The 12918-nt window shown below is 38.6% G+C and overlaps 1 protein-coding gene across 3 annotated transcripts in view; it reads left to right on the plus strand.

Annotated features, from left to right (window-relative positions):
• The first annotated feature begins 2741 nt into the window (after positions 1-2741).
• The window catches only part of Liprin-gamma (liprin protein kazrin), a 664640-nt gene continuing 654463 nt past the window's right edge, over positions 2742-12918 (plus strand). For all 3 annotated transcript variants that reach the window (XM_083120283.1, XM_083120288.1, XM_083120289.1), the window contains exon 1: positions 2742-3370. The gene's annotated coding sequence lies outside the window, so the exon portion shown is untranslated. The remainder of the gene's footprint in view (positions 3371-12918) is intronic.

Consider the following 12918-nt stretch of genomic DNA (forward strand, 5'->3'; position numbering starts at 1 on the left):
TGTATTCCATAATATGATGATCATTAATTGTAATGAAAAGGTCAATAAACAGAGGACATCTGTTTCGCATCAACAGAATTTATTCCTTAAAAAAAAAAAAAAAAGCAATGAAAATAGCGATGGAGAATTTGTCTTTGACAGTACTTGATGATGACAAAAGGGCAGGGCTGTAGTCAAGGGCATGTGGTTGAGTACACCGTATACCCTTTGGCTAACCTTACTCATTTGCGCAAACCTTTTGCTTGCGTTTATATTTATTTATGTAATTTGTCCATTACTCCAATTAGCTTATTGCGGTTTCACGTTATCGGGAATATCACATTAAGAAGATAAGATGGCATGAGACATGACGTGCGTCAGCATTTTTATCGCCATCATTTGCCTACTATAATAATTTTGTAAAAATGCACACAATGTGTACAGTTAATTCAAGCAGATCTTTTACTAGCCTTGTGGAGGGTTTGATTAATATCTAAGGAAGGACGATATCGGAAATTTGATATCGCAATATATCGTCAAGAAAATATAGTCACAGACGATACGAAACAACATTTTTTCCCGTGTCGTAATATCGGCGATATATCGTCCCTGTGATATATTGCCAAATATAGTGACGATATATCGCCGACACGATATATATCGCCAAATATCGTGACGATATTACGCTGACACGATATATATCGCCAAATATCGTGACGATAAATCGCCGACACGATATATATCGCCAAAATATTATGATGATATCGCCTGGACAATTTTTTTCAATATCGCGATATATCATCTGGACGATATATGGCCCAACACTTTTAATATGCGATCTGCCTTTCTTTACCAAAACCACTGTACGGCCAGCGGCAATAAAGATGAGAAACCTATATCCTGAAATACTGGCTTCCCTGCAATGCGTTACGTATGTTGCCTAACTCTAAGGCGATGAGCCAACTTCAATAGCACCTTTTCAATAGGAAGCTCTGCTAAAGACGGAGAGTTATTCAACACACATAACGCATTGCAGGGAAGTCAGTATTTCAGGATATACGTAGGTGTCCCATTTTTATTGCCGCTGACTGTACAAATGTAACCTATCTTAACCCATTACGAAAGCCTCAACAATGTTCTTGTTTCTCTTTCCCCAAACAATTGGCGGCGGACCATAAAAAGTTATTATTGTTAAACGCAACAATTGAAGGGTGTTGTAAGTATATGAGCTTTAAACATAGAGAGAGGGAAAAAAGAGAAATGTTGCTTTTCCTGTTCAATTTTTACTTTTTTATATGTGTTCTTTTTTCAGAATTAAAAACTTATAATTCACGAAGAAGAAAAAATACAATAACTTGCTGTACTGTAGCTTATAAAATACTACTGCACTCTTAATGTTTAAGTTGAGTTGCTGTTTTAAGTCCACAGTTAAGCCTACAGTTTAAGGTGGGATCCGAACCACTATGGGCCTCCTCTGGGTATGGAACCCGGGACCCCTTGATTACAAGGCGACGACCTTACCACTACGCCACCGAGGAGGCCCCTTTAATGTTTAAATGAGTCATTAAAATACTCGTACCATGTTTTTTAAAAAAAATTAACCCTGGCTTACCCGTGCCATACTTGCCTCACGGGTGGGGGGGGCCTTACAAGTCCACACTTTTTTTTATTCAAGAAACCATTTTTTAACGAATCACTGCTCCCTTTTTTGATTATATATATATGCAGTTATTTATTAATTATAATAATTACAACAATTGCCATCATTACCAACTAATTGTACATTGTCACTGACATGAGTGTCTAGATTGACACGCTTTCAAAGATGGCGCCTGATAGGCCCACCAAGTGCATTTTGTCTCCAATGTACGTTACATTTATGTTATTACGAACAAAAGTAATACAGAAACATTGGGAATACCCTAGGGAACAATGTATTTATTTTCATTTTTTTACAAAAAGTTTCAGAGTTCGAAAATCGAAAACCAGAGGTGGTGGGCCTGACAGCCCCCCTCCCCCCTCGGATAACCTATGGTCAAACAAGTCTTCTATGTTGTAATATGCCTCTTATATAGGTACATCATCATCAACGTTATCATTATTCTAGTATGAAAGACATTTCTTTTTGTAGATGTTAATTAATCTCATCCATATATTTAATGGAAATATAATACAAAGTTAATTGAAATATTGTACCCACTGAACGTTTCACAAGGGTATACATTACTTTTACAAGTTACGCAGCTATTTCGTTCAAAAAATGTGAGATAAGCTCGCCTAAGGAAAATACGGGGGAAAAAATGTTTGAATAAGATGTCTGTGCTACAAAACAACAACAACGTAATCTGAATTCTTCACTCAAAACGTAATGAATGCGTGGGAGAGCAATACTCCAAAAATAGCAACGCACAGCGAGCACAGGGAAAGTTGTTTTGACTGGCAATTCAATTTGATGCAAACCCTCAAGCACTCACACACACTTTGCGTTTCCATGTAACGCACCTTCACCTACAACAATCCTCAGAAACAGTTTCTTCTTTCTCTCTCTTTCCCCCATTATCGTTCCCCTATCCCCCTCTTTTTGTCATTCCCCGTTGGATCCGACGCCTACATCCACTTGCCATTCATCGTAATATCCCCCCGCACTGGCAACGCCGCAATTTGGCATAACCGCGCACGCGTATTGAATTTACCCAAGCTGGAGGTGCATAGACCTGGGGTGCCTGTAGATGGGTTATCTGGTCGCTGCTCCTATGCAAAGAACTTGGCTGGTGACGACAGGGGATATCTTGGCCATTTATTCCCACCCCCGTGCGCGTGTGGCCAGCGAGTATTGACCCGTCGGGTTTCCCTTCTCGGGTTCGACCCTGGTCATTTTTACGTAATTTCGTTTCCCTCTTCCCCGATGACGTTCGGGGGAGAGAAACACTTGAAGAACGCGGCGATCGCGGGACGTTAGAGGTCGCTAGTGTAACCTCGCTTCCGTCGAAATGGGTCGGTCACTCCGTGCGATGCGTACTTCGTTCGTTGCGAACGTTAATAAGCTCTAATTTTCCGACAATATGTCTGGCAAGTGATCGTCTCCTGTCTTTGGCACGAAGTAATCCGTTAATAACAAGTGGTGTGGTGGTGTTTTTGTAAAAAAAATAAGTTTACTTTTTGTGCTCTTGTGTGTGTGTTCAACGTATCGTGTTCTAAAAGTGCAACCGTTTCGTACAATCTCTACACAAACCTCCATACAAGCGACTGTGACATTTATGTGAAAAGTAGTGATTTGTATTTTTAGTGAACTTCTGTCTAGATACTCCCAGTGTGGAAAACAACGCTGGTATCGTTGAAAGCTGTTTCGAATAAAGAAAGCCACCGTTGAATTCAGCTGCATCGTATTAAGGTAGGTGAGTTAGAATATTTCAAATCGATGCCACTTGTAGGGTGCTGGCGACTCTCCGTACGCCACGAAAAGTGGAAAATTTTGCGTTTGTGAAGTTTGTGTTTAATATGGACATTTTCTGTCGTTTTTAGTTCGCGGAGATGTGTTATAGCGAGGTAATGCATGGTTTTATGTAGTACAAGGTCAACGAATTTAGCAATACGGTGGTTTTTATGCAGTTTATATTAATGCGGCATTCCAGCGTTACGTGTGTGACATTTTACCCACACAATTTAAGGTTCTAGACTTGAGATTAGTTTAAAATACTCATGATGAACTGATTTCATAGAATTATGAAGTACTGTATGGTGTCTGCTAACAACTTGAGTATGAAGACATGGGCTGAATTCATGAAAGGCATTAATAAAAGTGCGTTACATGTGTGACGCTTTAAAAATGTAGTAATTTTTTACTTCATTTGTCTCTGAAGCATATAGGCTGGAGATGCTACTAACTTTTATTTGTGAAATGTTGAAATCGTATGCATTTACCAATATTTAAACCTTAATGCAATTAAAAACAATAATAATTTCCATATTATTTCACTTTGTTATTTACATGGAGTACAACCACTTTTTGTGCAATGCCCATAACACACTTATTTTCTACTCCTTGTACACATTTAGAAGCTTTTTCATACTCATTAATAAAAATGGAAAATAGATTGCTTGAAGGTATATAAATTATGGCTTTATCGCTGTCCAAAAATGTGGGTTGAATTGTATTATTTTTTTTGCACATACAGTGCTCAAGTATTCCTCGGCAGATTAGTACCCTTGACCCTCAGTACCCCTCGAGAAAGTGAAATATTTTACATGGTTTATGAAGATTGTTGTTCATGAACAATTTCCTTTGTTTTTAGCTCCCGGAAATGTGTTATTGTGAAGTAAAGTATGCTTGTTACCTTAGCATAAAGCAGAACAGCCCAAAGGCTTCGTGCAAGTGAACATAACGCCCAACACAACATTCTAAAACAACAGCAGACGGGACGTCGCGTAAAGTTTCATAAATGTATTATAAAATAAAATAAATCAAACACGAAGGACTGAAAAGCAAAATAGAAGTGAAATTATTGGTAGGAGTGTTAGATTGGTGTTTATAATTTTGCGTCCTTAGGTTAGGACTGTTAGCTTTGGTTCTGATAGCAGTTGTATACGTTTTTGTTCAGTTAGGAGTGGTAAGTTGAATGATGTGATCTTTTGCATGTGTTCTTTAGCTATTTGAGTGTTCATACAACAGATTTTTGCTAATAAAAAGCGCAAAAATACTCAGAGATTTTTACTTATGCGGGCCACACTTTAGGATCAAATATATTAGTTATTTGTGTTTTGCGAGCGCTGGAACCAATTTATATTACCTAAAACATCGAAACCTGTCGATTCAATGCAATTCTCGAGGGGGTACAGTAGCCCCGCAAGTTAGCCATGAATATTTTCATTAATTCCCCTCCCCCCTGCACCCTACGTTTATTGAAGAAGTAGTTTTTACGTATGCTGGTTGAGAGGTTGTCAGCATCTTGCTTGACGTTTGTTTCAGTCTTTGATACTCTTGCATCTCATTCTACTATTTATGACGTCATGAAGTCGTTCCTGATACCAATTTTATGTTTTATTTCGTTAGGAGTGTAAGTTTTAGTGCAATTAGAATTTCCGCGTTTTTAAAATTTATATATGGGTATAAAAAATGTTTTTTTTTAAAAAAATATGAAAATGCTCTGTAATACGAGCAATTTCGGGGCTAAAAATTTCGGTTATTTGTGGTTTTGGTTCTAAAATTTTTGAAGCTTACCTTTGTACCGTAACTTCTTTAAAGTAATACGAGTATTGTATCAATAAAAAAATTATGAAATGCAAAATGCAATAATCTTACTGTTTTGCTTCTTTTAAAACTGACAACCAATATACTAATTAATATTTGTTTACTTAAGCGAGGAAATTTAATATTTTCAAATCTAAAAGGCCTGGAACTCGGTGTTTTTAAGCTGTTGTTTTTTTAATTTCCGGGGGAAGGTCTCCGGACCCCTTTATAAGCTAGGGGATATTCAACAACCCTCAGTAACATCATATGCTTCTCCCATAGTCTGCCTCCCCCCCCCCCCCCCGCCAAAGCAAAACCAAGAATATAGTCAGATGAAAGAATGACGCGGCATAGTAATGTCACAAGAAGTTCAACTACGATTATAATCGTGGTTGAACATCTTGTGACATAACTATGCTGCTTCATCATTATCGGACATTTTCATTTAATATACTCGTATTATGCAATTTATGTTCAAGTTTTCAGCATTATTTTTTTCGATGACGAGGTCGACCTCTATAGGGTACGTTTCCTTTTTGTATAACATGTAATGTACAGTTATGGAAGAAAATTCTTCCCACATAGAGCCTTAATACCAGAAGTCTTATGGTGAAGTATTTCTTTCCACGAGTGTACACGTTCGTAATGTTCGTGGACGAATATCGGTGGAACTTGATCGCTAATGTGGATTATTTTCCACCTGCTGTTTGAGTAATGAATAAACGGGAAATAATATCCTATTAATTTTTCTTTATTACATTTTAGCATGTATTAACTGGATATCTCGATTTTCTCATTGCTTTATACGTGATTTGACGGCAAATGAAAGGTGCTATTAGCCACACGTTTCGCAAACCTTTAACAACATCTTGATTAATCGATTGAGCTGGTATTTTAGTCCACTTATGCACAGTAAGGCTAATCGGGACTGAACCTTCAGTTTGCAGTGGGATCCGAAACACTGTGCCTCGAAACAACATCTTGAGTAGGACTACAAAGCAATATCACACGGCATACTCTTTTAGCACTACAGCGAATTAGTTCTTTTCCTCAAAAGCTGTTGGGATGGTTTCTTGAAACGATCGATACACTTTTGTAACAACTATTTGTATATACTAATAACTGAAAGTATCTTAAATCGACGTGCAGTGTTTCGATGAGAAGCAGGCACTGTGCGAAATTAAGCTTTTTGCTTTGGGGAGGATCCACATTCAGTGGCGTATTTGTGATTTAATTTTGCGAAGTTGTTTTCTTGGGGTGGGGTATGCAAATTTGTATCTATGTTATGAGAGTAAGTAAACTAAATTATTGCCTTGCGGAAGTACCTTAACCTAAGTAATTAAATCTTATGATAACATTTACACGTAATTTTGAAACAGTATACAGTAAAACCTCGTTAATCCGGACCATTATAAGCCGGACTTCGCTTAATCCGAACAGTCAAAAGGCCCAAAAAAAAGCAGAATGCAAGTTTTTAATATGGCTTGAAGTCAAGAAGAGAACATCCCAAGGAAAAGGTAGTGAACCACTGCTGTCTGTTTCCCGCAGACTTTGTACTGTAGTGTATAGTGTATTTAGGCCTATGCCCTTTAAATACATCATAATAAACATGTTTTGTTGCTATAAACGGAGTTTTAGTGCACTTTCTACTTTTTTTAGGTTATTTCAGTTAATCCAGACTTTCGTTAAACCGGTCAACTTATCCCCCCATTAGTCCGTATTAACGAGGTTTTACTGTATTTACATTCTATGAAAACCCAAACTCGTACACAAGAAGAGCTATCAAATTCCTATTGGAAGGTTCAAACGTAATTTCCATTTAACCTACCTAGAAGTTTCTTGTGAACACACTCGTGCATTTTCGATAAGGTTGGTCAGTTGGAGATTGGTGCCCTCCTCCAATCCACAATGCTACATACTTTTCGGCAGGGAAATCGTTAGTAATTGGACCATTAATGGATTTTTCAGTTTTGTTTCTTACATAGTTAAGAAATAGTATACTGTATGCTTTCAATTCAATTTTCTTTGAGGGGGATAAAAACATTCCTGGCAGGGGTAAAAATAATTATTTTTTTGCAGGGGATAAAATGTTTTGTTGGAGCAATCCCCCAACGTTAATTCGCCCACTGGGAGCAGGGAAAGGTTTGCTTCGTGGTAGGAGTGCCTGATTTTATATCTCTGCTGTTGTAAATGACTGTGTGGTCAGGTGAAATTAAGCTGGTATTGGTGTTGTACAAGAGCACCTCTAAAGAATCCAACAGGGCCTCTTGCACAGTAGAGCCGCTCTTTGTTTCCTTTGTATGAGATTGCTGCAAATGGAGATTTTGACCTCCCTCGAAGGTCACCGACTGGAAGTTCTTCGCTTTAGTGTTCGTTTTTGACTTGCTCTTATTTCAGTTTACAAGAACCTCCTTTCATTTTAGCATACATTGTTTTATTGATTGATTTGATTTATTTTACTTCTCTTTCCTGCCAATTTTGGCTAATCCCGAGATGAGAATGAGTGGTAGTAACATGAAATAGATGAAAGGACACAAACACAACTGGACAGCACACAACACGAGCCCCATAGTTGAATATACTGGCTGTGAATCCAGGCTGTGTGCGCTACGTGGAAGAAAGGTTGCCATTTGAGTGTCTTGAGAAAGGGCCACCCCCTTACTTTCCTTAGCATCCAGAGAACAGAGTTACCAAAGTTATTTCTTCCCCCACGTTACAAATATTCAAGTTAACAATTTAAGTGTCGTAAAGTAAGTATACAACTTTACTTCTATTTTGAAGAAGTAACTCTGCTACAGTTACTTTAACAGTAGCTAGTTATATTTAGAATTCCTGGAAAAGTAACGGTTACTTGTAACTGTGTTGCAAGTAACTAGAAACTTCAAAGCACTGGTTTTCTTTGACCAGCCTAGGTTTGAAAATGCTTAACAATATGATCAAAGTATATCGTCCGTTTTACAAAAAAGTACGAGAAAAATATTTTTTATGGAAATTTTGGACGTGACCGGGTTATAACACCTCTGAGAACCGAAATTAAAGGTATCCTGTCGCCATAGAACAACCTATCCATTCCTTGCATCGATCCACGGACCCTTTGATTAACAGGCGATTGCCTCTGGAATATCTGGTTGAGGCTGTACAAAATTTGTTACTCATAATCCTTCCAAAGGCTTGCTTTCATAAAGCACGAAATGTTTCAAAAGATGTATCTTGATTAAAAGTCACACACGCGAACGAGCCGTGTTTTGTTTTATATTTTTTATGCGTACTTTGCGCATGTTATGAAAAAATAATGGAAGGGAAGGACCCCTTGTGGCTTTTTTTATCTGATGTAGACATTGAACCAGAGAATCGCATTAAGCGACCTTATTTTCGCAGGGTTATCGAAACCTTCAACTACCGCATATCGTGACTACAGAGCTGGGCAGAATGAAGCACGACACGGCCTTGGAAGTCTAGGCTTGCCGTGTGGCTGTTACGTCACTTCTCTGTCTGTAGCACATTTACTGCTCCAGCCGCTGCTTATAAAAACATTTTGTTTAATCCCCCAATATAATTATTATACTTTAAATTTAAGATTATAATAAGGGTGTAAGGAGTGGCCCTTTATGAAGACACCCAAAAGTTAACTTCACTTCCACGTAATACACCCTGGACTGCATTTGGCAGACTAACGAGGCTCTGGCGACTAATCCTATGGCCAGTATAATCCTCTATGGGAATTGTGTTGTGTGCTGTCCGTATGTGTTTGTGATAGTCATCGTATTCATCTTGTTACCATTCATCCTCATATTCGCAATTAGCCAAAACTGGCAGAAACGTAAAGCAAAATAAGTGTTATCATTCATTCATTATGATTATAATAAAGTTTAACTCCACTTTATGCACAAATAGGCTAATAGCGACGTGACTTACGATTCAAAGTGGAATCCGAACCACTATGTGGGTCCGAACTTCATAATATATCGCTTACAAAGAAGACATTAAAACTCAATGGGGGCACATTGCAAATGGAAAAAAGAAACGCAAGGTGGTATTATTCGGTTACCATGCCAATTACAGTAAAACCTGTCTATCCCGGAACATGATGGTTCCGAGCAAAATTTTCCGTCTTAACAGTTTTCCTTCTTATACAGGGTTGACTTTAAATACAGTATAGAGCGCTGCAGGAAATAATGGAAACACAGATTAACATTTAGCATTACTTATAATGTAGAGTACTAATGCATGTACGTACATGAATAAAAATGCGATACAGTCGCAATATACATAGCAGAGATTACAATTGTGTAACTACCCAACATGTTGGTACACTTTTTACAGTATTGTAAGAACGTACAGTACGTACTTATGTATATTTTCGAACCCGGGACCCCTGGCGTCGGGAAAGAGAAAGATTGAAAGATGGAATAAGAGAGGTGAAGAAAAATTGAGATAAAAGTGAAGAAAAAGAATGAAACAAAGAGAGATAGTAAAAAAGAAAAATAGAAAGATGACGAAAGAACAGAGGAGAAATAGACAAAGTAAGGTGGAGAAAGAGGGTAAGAGATGAAAGAAAGAAACGGAATCGTAAGAGCTATGAGTATTGTAACGCATTCTTTCATTGGCGAGTTAGAGCGAGTTAGTGCGTTGCAGCCGGCTTACGTCGTGGGTAGAGGCGTACTAATGAATTTCGTAAGGCCATCCCCTCCTTTTTTCGTCCACTTTTCCTGCATTCTTTAGTTGAAAATCTGTGCTAGAGGAACGGCGAAATGTTTCAGGAAACCCCACTCCGCAGGGTCTAATATAAGTTTGGTAAAAATGTCATAGCCGGGAAATGGATTTCTTCAAATTTACTGGAGAAAGAACTTACGGAATTGAGTTTCTGTGTAATTTCGGAAGGTCGTAGAAGTGTTTTCTCGCATTTTTCAATGTATTTGGCCGCTAAATCATGTATTTTTCTATAATAATGTCCGTCCGATGCACGAAAGCTGTTGCTTGCATTTCCATCCATGTACTTGAACCGGATGTTGCGAGCATCTGATGACGTAATCCCCGGTAAGTGTTTCCAAACACACAGTTTTTTCGCTATATTGCCCAACCTAAAGCAACCTAACCTAACCTTACCGTGATGGTGCGTGGGGCTATCGTGAATGGTTTTTTGGGGCTATTCGTGGATGGTTATACGATCCAGAATAGTTTTTGGGGCTATGCGGGAATTGTTTTTGCGGGAATGGTTTTTGGGGCTATTCGTGGATGGTCATACTATCCCGAATGGTTTTTGGGGCTATGCGGGAATGGTTTTCGGGGCTATACGGGAATTTTTCTGTTAAGAAGGTTGAAACATTGCTTTGCCGTTTGAAACACAACGCTATTTAGTCAAGATTTGTCCGCCATTTTGCGTGTTCAGGAAGCGAGAAAAGAACGAAGAATAATTACTCGATATGTCGACAATAGATACTAATTTCGTTAAAAGAAGCGAAATCCCTTGTTAAACAATCTTTTGCAATGCAGAATAGGTAAGTACGAATGTCAACAATTACAAAATAAACTAGTTGCAGACATTTCCCGGCTTTGATAGTTTTACCATAAATTTTAATAAAGTTGAATATGTGATTTGAAACACTTGGTCCCCCACTGCAAACCTAGGTCAGAATAGGCTGTTGTTAAACAGGCATAAATGCACCGTGCGAAATAAGTTATTTGCTTTGGGGATGCGGGTGGGGATGGGGGGTGGGTTACCCACTCAGTGGCGTATTTGTGATTTCATTTCGGGAGGTAGTTTTTTTTGGATATGCAAATTATATGTTACTAGTCAGTATACTAAACTATTGTTTTGCGGTTCTAAGTAATATTAGTTCTAACCTTGACGATAACATTTAAACGTAATTTAGAAACAGTATATTTATATTCTAAGAAAATCGAAACTTCTACACAAAAGAGGTATGGAACTAGTAATACCAAAATCTTGACCAAATCTCTATTTGTCGATCTCAAATTTAATTTCCATCTAACCTAGCAACAAGCATCTTGAGAACACTGTAATTCATGTAAAATATCAGCACTATGCCATGAAAACTTAAGTGTCTCAGCTCGGTGAGGTTGGTCAGTTGCAGAATTGTGTCTTTCTTCAATCCACAAGGCTGCATACTTTTCGGCATGGAAATCTTTGATGACTGGGCCATTAATGTACACGAATGATTTCTGAGTTATGTTTGTTACATTTTTATGAAATGGTACACTTCATTTTCTTTGAAGGTGATAAAAACATTCCTGGCAGAGTTAAACTTTTTTTTTTCCGAAGATAAATTGTTGGTAAAGGGGGAATCCCCTACATCCCCCCCGTTAATTCGCACACTGCATGAGATGTCATTATAACAATATGCGCACCGTTTACTTCTCGGGTAATCTTTTCCTTCTATCATCAATCAAGACCCAAAATGTGATTGGTTGTGACTCTATTGCATAGTAAATTTTCCGCAACATTTCCCCGCTAATGATAAGACATTTACTTGTAAGGCTGCAGATTGCTAATAAACATGAAGGGGATGGAAATTCAATATAAAAGCGAGATTCCAATTCAATTAAGAACTTCTCTCAATTAACGGAAAACCCCATATCTTGCATAAACCAGAAACAGCAAGAGGGTTTCCACGGGGGGAGGGGGAAATGGGGGGGCTGATTGTGATGTAAAGCAGCGTTGGGAATCGGATGTCGCAATATTTCATGTTCCCTTCGCTTATCTAATTAGTCGGTGTTGGAATCACCGTACTGGGTGTGCCCAAAGTTTTGGGCCTTTTGAGATCGTGATGCTACGATGATTCCAAGGCAAAAGCGTTTTTATTGGTCTGCTCTCTATGCACTCTTGGAAGGCCTCTTTCATCTTTATGTATTCCTTCTGCCAGTTACAGGAGGGGGCCATCAATCTGTTTCCTGCGACTCCCTCGGCTCTCTACCGGTTTCCTCAGTGTCTAGCATCGTTCTTTCTTTTCCTTGACAACTAATCAATAAATGTTTGCCATTCAACACTCTGAGTCATTCGTACCTTCCTCTCCACCACAGACTTAGAAGCACCTTCCAGATTGAGCTTCCGACATATTTACTCTGTGGAACAAGTAAGTAAGGCAGAGAAGGAAAGAAAGCGAGTGGGCAGAGCAAAGCAGTACCTACTGCTGCTGCAACTGCATCTTCTTCCTTCACTCACTTCACCTTTGACGCGTTCATTGGTGGAGCACTCTCGACTCACTACTTGCTCAGAGACTTATCATTCGCTTGCTCCAGATTTCAGGGACAGAGTAAAGTCAATGATGTCCTAGAATCTCCAATGTTTCAATTAAGACAATTGTATAACTACTTCGAGGACTGAAAACGCTGCGATGGGACTCGTTGCGTTGACCACGCAATTGACCATAGAGTTTAGTTCTGTTCGCTTGATTTGATTTATTTTACTTCTTTCTGCCACTTTTGGCTAACCGCGACGATGAGGATGATGAAATTGATGAAGGGACGCCCACAAAGAATTTCTATGCCCAAGGTTAGATTCGAACCCGGAAAATCGCCTGTTTGTACCGCAAACTTAACTGCAGCGGCAAAAAGAGAGAATGAAAGATAAAACGGGAAACAAGGAAATGGAAGTAAGACTGTGGCCTTCATTAAAGACATCGTTACAGCATTTCGTTTGGAGTGGATGAAGATAATCACCAGAGACCTTCATTCAGGATGTTCAGTTTGAA

This window comes from Lepisma saccharinum, chromosome 4 (assembly GCF_977018435.1).
Source record: "Lepisma saccharinum chromosome 4, izLepSacc3.1, whole genome shotgun sequence".
Classification (NCBI taxonomy): domain Eukaryota; kingdom Metazoa; phylum Arthropoda; class Insecta; order Zygentoma; family Lepismatidae; genus Lepisma; species Lepisma saccharinum.